Source organism: Macrobrachium rosenbergii, chromosome 3 (assembly GCF_040412425.1).
Source record: "Macrobrachium rosenbergii isolate ZJJX-2024 chromosome 3, ASM4041242v1, whole genome shotgun sequence".
In the NCBI taxonomy this organism is placed as follows: domain Eukaryota; kingdom Metazoa; phylum Arthropoda; class Malacostraca; order Decapoda; family Palaemonidae; genus Macrobrachium; species Macrobrachium rosenbergii.
The window spans coordinates 86,250,381-86,257,470 of NC_089743.1; positions in this window are offsets into that span (position 1 = coordinate 86,250,381).

Below are 7,090 nucleotides of genomic sequence, written 5' to 3' on the forward strand. Positions count from 1 at the left end.
AATAATACTCTATTTTTGCATCTAGGTGAAAAGTCCCACAGAATAAATTGGACGCAAAGCAATGTAATAATACGATGTAATGAAACTATTTCCAGGAACTTGCTGGAATCCGTTATGATTCAGCTGACCTGGCAGAAGAGCCTACATTTAAGCCAAGGATTAATTTCTTTTGCCCCTGTAATAAAACGTATGTTCCAGAAGGATTTGAAAGATAGAATAAAGAGGATTACCAATAGGTAGATTTCGACGTTAATCCGTTGACTGTTCTGTGACCTCCCTGGCTTTTTGTATTCCCTTGGGTCATTTATACCCGCCATATATATAGGCCCTTGTCTCTGTATATCATTCAAGCTGCTGACCGTGTTCGTAATAAGACGAAAGCTTAGCATCTCATGCTGCTCACTTTTCCTTTCTGTATGTAACTTTATTTACCTTTTCGTGATTTAAGAAAACACACACATATATATATATATGTGTGTGTATGTTGTATGAAATATATATATATATATATATATATATATATATATATATATATATATATATATATATATGTATGTATGTATGTATATATATATATATATATATATATATATATATATATATATATATATATATATATATATATATATATATATATGTATATATATTTATATATATATATATATATATATATATATATATATATATGTATGTATGTATATATATATATATAGTATATATATATATATATATATATATATATATATATTATTATATATATATACATATATATATATATATCTTTTAAAATCATCAATATGCGCGTTGCATGTGTTCTTTTTGGCTTCGTTAGCTGAGTTTTTTGGGCGTGATAAAATATTTCATTGATTTGCCTTCATTGCTTAGTTTGTAAACTACATATACTTATAATGGATTCTCTCTCTCTCTCTCTCTCTCTCTCTCTCTCTCTCTCTCTCTCTCTCTATTATAGATGTTATCTTTTCTTTCAGAGATTTTAGATCATATCATCATGATTATTGTGAGCAGCCCAGTGTACCCGAAAATACTTTCAGGAAGGACTAAATATAATGATCTGTAACATATTACAATAGCTCTAAATTCTCATGTTATAGCTTTAATATTTTAATCATTAATCATACTAATGAAAGCTCTTTATAGAAGACCTTATACTTTCTTCATTCATAGTTCTTCATTGGAAGGGTGGGTAGAGCTCTCGGTTAGCACGCTGTTGGTCCAGCGTTCGACTCTCCGACCGTTCAATGAAGAATTAGAGGAATTTATTTCTGGTGATAGAAATTCGTTTCTCGTCATAATGTGGTTCGGATTCCACAATAAGCTGTTGGTCCCGTTGCTAGGTAACCAGTTGGTTCTTAGCCACGTAAAATAAATCTAATCCTTCGGGCCAGCCCTAGGAGAGCTGTTAATCAGCTCAGTGGTCTGGTTAAACTAAGATATACTTTTCTTCATTTATAATTCAACGTTCAAGATAATTAATGCATCTATATCTCTAACGACAACAGTCGCTTCACATAGCGGTCTGCCAAAACTTACAGAAACAGTCGAAAGAATTCATATGGCAACGACGTTTGGCAACAAATGGCATACTCCCGTGCAAGAATCTATGTTGGTTCATTTCTCTGATTAACAACAGCGGACTGAGTTCACGTCATCACCACAGAGCAGAGTAGTAGTTACCTTTGACATCTCAATGAATACTGACTTTCCGTCTTGAATGTCAGCTTCCAAAAATAACTAAAAATAGATGTTCTTAATTTAGGGTTCACGATTTTGAACTGTCAGCATTTAAACTTTCATCCCGTTCAAACGCTTGTGTTAATCAAAGTGTCTGAGTTCTCGGAAGAGCAGTACAAGCCATACGGGTGTGTCAGTGCGCATTTTACTTGTCAGGAGATTGTAGTCGTTATGCACAGCACATTTACTTTTGAATAGCCCTTTTGGCAGGAGGGGGATATGTGCGGGTAATGTCATTTCACGCCTTTCTGTATGTTCGCACGTTCTCGAAAATGTTCTCAACGAGTGAGCAGCTCATTGCTAAATGACATAGCCATATTCACACTTGTTCATATATCCCAGTGAATGATCCAAACATATTTTTTAAGAGTTCAGATATAGCTTTTAGTTTTCACTTGTAGATTTGTCTCTCCGTCCGCACTTTTTCCGTCCGCCCTCAGATCTTAAAAATTACTGAGGCTAGAGGGCTGCAAATTGGTATGTTGATCATCCACCATCCAATCATCTAACACACCAAATTGCAGCCTCAGTAGTTTTCATTTTATTCACGATTAAATTTAGCCATAATCACACTTCTGGCACCGCTATAGGTACCAACAACACGTTGGTATATCTTTTAACAGCAAACATAGTTCTCCATTTTGACATATTTTCTTTTATGTGTTTTTTTCTTGCATTCCGTTACCTTAGTCTGTTTTGTAAAAAATACATTTCTTAATTGTGACTCTGCTTTTGGTTTACTTTAACTCTGAGGTGGAGTTTTCCATTGATTATATTCAGACGCACCATATTGAGTGCTTCTGTGTAGATTTCACTTACTGTACTTTTCATTTCTGTGGAGTTCACTTGTCAGTTGTATCATTTACGTCTGATTGCTTCTTATTCATAATTATCATTTTGTATTTGACTGATTTTATTTGAGTTCTTCGACGTTAAAGGATGAGACTCCCCGATGATAGGATACATACAGGTGTACCGAAAGCTCTCCATTAAAAAGGTTTTTAAGTGAAAAATAATTATATCATAACAGGTAGGTACTTTATTCTTGTTTCAGTTGAAGGTTAAAGACATGGGCGAACCTCTTTCGCACTTACAGAGTTCATACCTAATGCAAACAGCAATCTTAAATCATGTTTTCCATCTGCATTATACAACTGGTTGTTCAGTCCACCTAAAATTTTAATAACTTCATTTGAGAATCCACAACTTCCAAATTTATATGAGGAGACGTACATTGGTTTTTTTCGACTTATATAATTATACAGTCCTAGTCACTGGAGTTTAAATTTTGTATTATAGGGGAGATCTATCTCAAAATCAAATCAACTCACCCTTCTGGATAAATTAATCGAAATCAATGTACACTTTTTGAGATATGGTATGGATAGTCAGACAAGCTGACATATAAAAACTTACAAGCACACATACACACACGCACAAAACAAACGACTGAACTCACAAACTCCGTCCAGTTTCGTTGTGGAGGAAATGAATTAAGTGCCAGATACCAGCCACCTGTATTTAATCTCTTTTCATTTATGTCCTATCAGATCAAGAGATAAATCCAGAAAGTGAACACTTGAGCAGAGGAACGAATAAAAATGTGCGCTTAAGTTTCTTCTCTTCTTATGTTATTTGTAATAATATTAAAATTTCTCTTCTTATAAACTATCCAATTATCTCTCAGCTGTACTGCTTATATTATACCCCAAATACCTTCCGACTTATTCTCCATTTTACTTCGATAAAACATGAAAAGAATCCCACGTAAGATTCCGTCTCCTGGAACCTTATTGCCGACGACAGCGAATGATATGAAACACGGGAGTTACCGAGAGAGCAGAGAGGAAAAACAAGCACAAGAAAGTTGAAACAGAAATCTGAAAAGTGTCATGTTTTTCGAGTCCTTTCTTTTCCGCTTTGCTGTCCACGGAGACAATTTTCGCATCTCGAAAGACATGTATTTGCTAGCAGCTTTCCTGGAATCTTTTTGCGAGACTTTGCTTGCGAGGAGACAAAGAGCGAAGGTGGATCTAAGATATTTCAGGCAAAAATTATCTGGTTTTAAATCGTATCAGTGGATACGAAAACTGTGTACACCGCAATGTGGTTACGAGGCTTACTAGGTTACTCCCATTAAAAGTAGAACGAATTTAATATCATGCATTAGGCTGCCTCTCTCTCTCTCTCTCTCTCTCTCTCTCTCTCTCAAGAACGTCGCTTGCAGTGACATTACCATTAACATCCTAATGAAATCAGTTTGAAGTTTTTTGTAGATATACATCAATATCAATTAAGGCGAGTTCCTCTCTCTCTCTCTCTCTCTCTCTCTCTCTCTCTCTCTCTCTCTCTCTCTCTCTCTCTCTCTCTCTTTCAAGAACGTCGCTTGCAGTGACATTACCATTAACGCCCTAACGAAACCAGTTTGAAGTTTTTGGTAGACATACGTCAGTATAAATTAAGGCGAGTCGATCTCTCTCTCTCTCTCTCTCTCTCTCTCTCTCTCTCTCTCTCTCTCTCTCTCTCTCTCTCTCTCTCCCATTTATTTATCATTCACATCAAAAAGCACAGATAAAGAAAATGAAAATTATATCAAGTAAACGTTATGGTTCTACAATACATAAAAATCCTTTTAAAAACTGCTGAAAAACTTATAGGTGTTAACATTGCCTAAACCAACAGGCATCTTATGTTAAACAGAACAACATCATTTCCATTATATAAGAGGAAAAAACCACAATGTCAAGGCATGACATTTAAAGCCAGGATTACGGCGGAAATCAGTGATCATATAATAGAGATCTTAACGAGCTTTTTAGTTGTTAGATTAATATTAATATTTTCACAATTATACCCATATGCTTTATATATACTGTATATATATATATATATATATATATATATATATATATATATATATATATATATATATATATATATATATATATATATATATATAAATATATATATGCAAAGAAAATGTAAATGAACAATTATATGTCCAAATTATCAAAACATACAATGATCTTAAATGAGTGTATTAATTATTGTTAATTGTATGATTGTAAGCTGTTGCGCTTACCGCAAAAAAGCAAATTTCTTCCGTTCACAAGCACAATCATAGAACTGTGACAGCAAGGTTGAGAAATACCCAACAATCTATGAAAAGATGTGAGTTTCACGCGTCTCCTTAAGGAGAGAAGTCAATCTCTTACGATGTTAAGGACAACATGTGGGAAAAGTCAAGAAGTGATTTGTAATAAATGTCAAAAGAGATTAAACAAGCCCTTTGCAATGTCACGCCTGGGAGTCACTTGGAAGAAAAGTCATTGAAAGTGTTCAGTGATTTACCTGGGATAAGGAAGTTGTATGCAGAAAAAAACAAGTAAAAATTGCGCCGAAAAGTTTCCTCGGCGCAATCGAGCTTTCTGTACAGCTGCTATAGCGTATAATCAAGGCCAACGAAAATAGATCTATCTTTCGGTGGTCTCGGTATAATGCTGTATGAGCTGCGGCCCATGAAACTTTACCCAAAATGGTGGCCTATCCTATATCGTTGCCATGCATGATTATGGCTAACTTAAACCTTAAATACAATAAAAACTACTGAGGCTAGAGGGCTGCAATTTGATATGTTTGATGATTGGAGGGTGGAAGATCAACATACTAATTTGCAGCCCTCTAGCCTCAGTAGTTTTTACGATCTGAGGGCGGACAGAAAAAAATTTGGACAGACAGACAAAGTTTTCTTTTACAGAAAACTAAAATTTAAACAGAAACGATTACATTTCAGATTCCTGGAAAAGAGGCAATAGTATCTATTGATGAAAGCTGGTGGCACAGTTTCTTTTTTTTTTTTTTTTTTTACGTAAAGTGTGAAGGTCAACTGAAAGGTATTTCAGTGATTTACTTTTAGTTGTCCCCTCTACAGTGAGAGCAGAATACTTCTCGGAAAATTCATTCTCGAATCGCTGTCCCTCTCTGTTGTCTACAGCCAAGCTTTTCTGCTGAAATTGTCGACGTTATATATATATATATATATATATATATATATATATATATATATATATATATATATATATATATATATATATATATATATGTGTGTGTGTGTGTGTGTGTGTGTGTGTGTGTGTGTGTGTGTGTGTGTGTACATATAAATTGTAGGCATGGTGCGTGTGTACGCAAAGAAATGTAAATGAACAATTATATGTCCAAATTATCAAAACATACAACGATCTTAAATGAGGGTATCAATTATTGTTCCTGTAATTGTCTGATTGTATGTTGTTGCGCTTACCGTAAAAAAAGCAAATTTCTTCCGTTCACAAGAACAATCATAGAACTGTGACAGCAAGGCCTGAACAACAATACAAGTATGCACGATAACGATAATACCAAACAATAATTTTTGGAAATACAATGGTAGAAAAGTATCGTCCCTTCATTTTTCAATAAAATATCGAATGCTACAAAACATTACTCTCGAATTCCTGATACTGAGATCATCATATTTCTCGGAATGTTTAGTATAGCCGAACACCCTGTCGGCATTCCCTTTAATGTTTTCAGAAAGCCTGATGCAGCGTCATGAAAATCACTCCCAGTACACTTTCATCATGCAAAAATAAAGAAGACATGTCAACCCAAAAACGAAAAGATACATTTATGCAAAATAGACGCCTTTCGAAAATTTTCTGTTATCACGTTTAAAACAGTTTTTTTGCGGAATTCACATTTTAGGTAACACCTCCGTGATAAGTTCGAAGTTGTTTCTCTTTTCAAATCAAAAGTTGGAAAATATAGCAGAAATATGTTTATGTTATTTGAAAATTCTTTTATATTTAGCGCATTGGTGTGTAAAAGGCATGTGAATGAATAATTTTATGAAATTCAGAAGCAAAATAAATTAAATTTATTGTAGAGTCCATTCGAGGTAAGTGCGTTCATGGCTGCATAATTAAAAGATCATTATTTTTTATCGGTTTAATGAAAAGGACGACTTGGTCATCTTACATGGATAACTACCACAAGATTATTTCTATGTCTCTACACCCGTAACCTCCACATTTAAGGCTATAATGTTAACAATTGAGTTGTAGCTATTGAAGACTCATATATGTCGTTGCGTTTTCCGTAAAAAAGCATAGCTCTAACTTACTGTAAGATCCCTGAAATAATTGAATAAGATATTAATCCAAGTTTATGGTTGCACGATTCAATTTTCAAACGCTGGATTTAAATCAAAGTCGTTCACGGCGGTAACCGATTAATGTTCAAACGAGAATAGTCCAAGATTTTTGGGTGTCAAGGCGTGTTTTATTGGTTAGGAAATTGT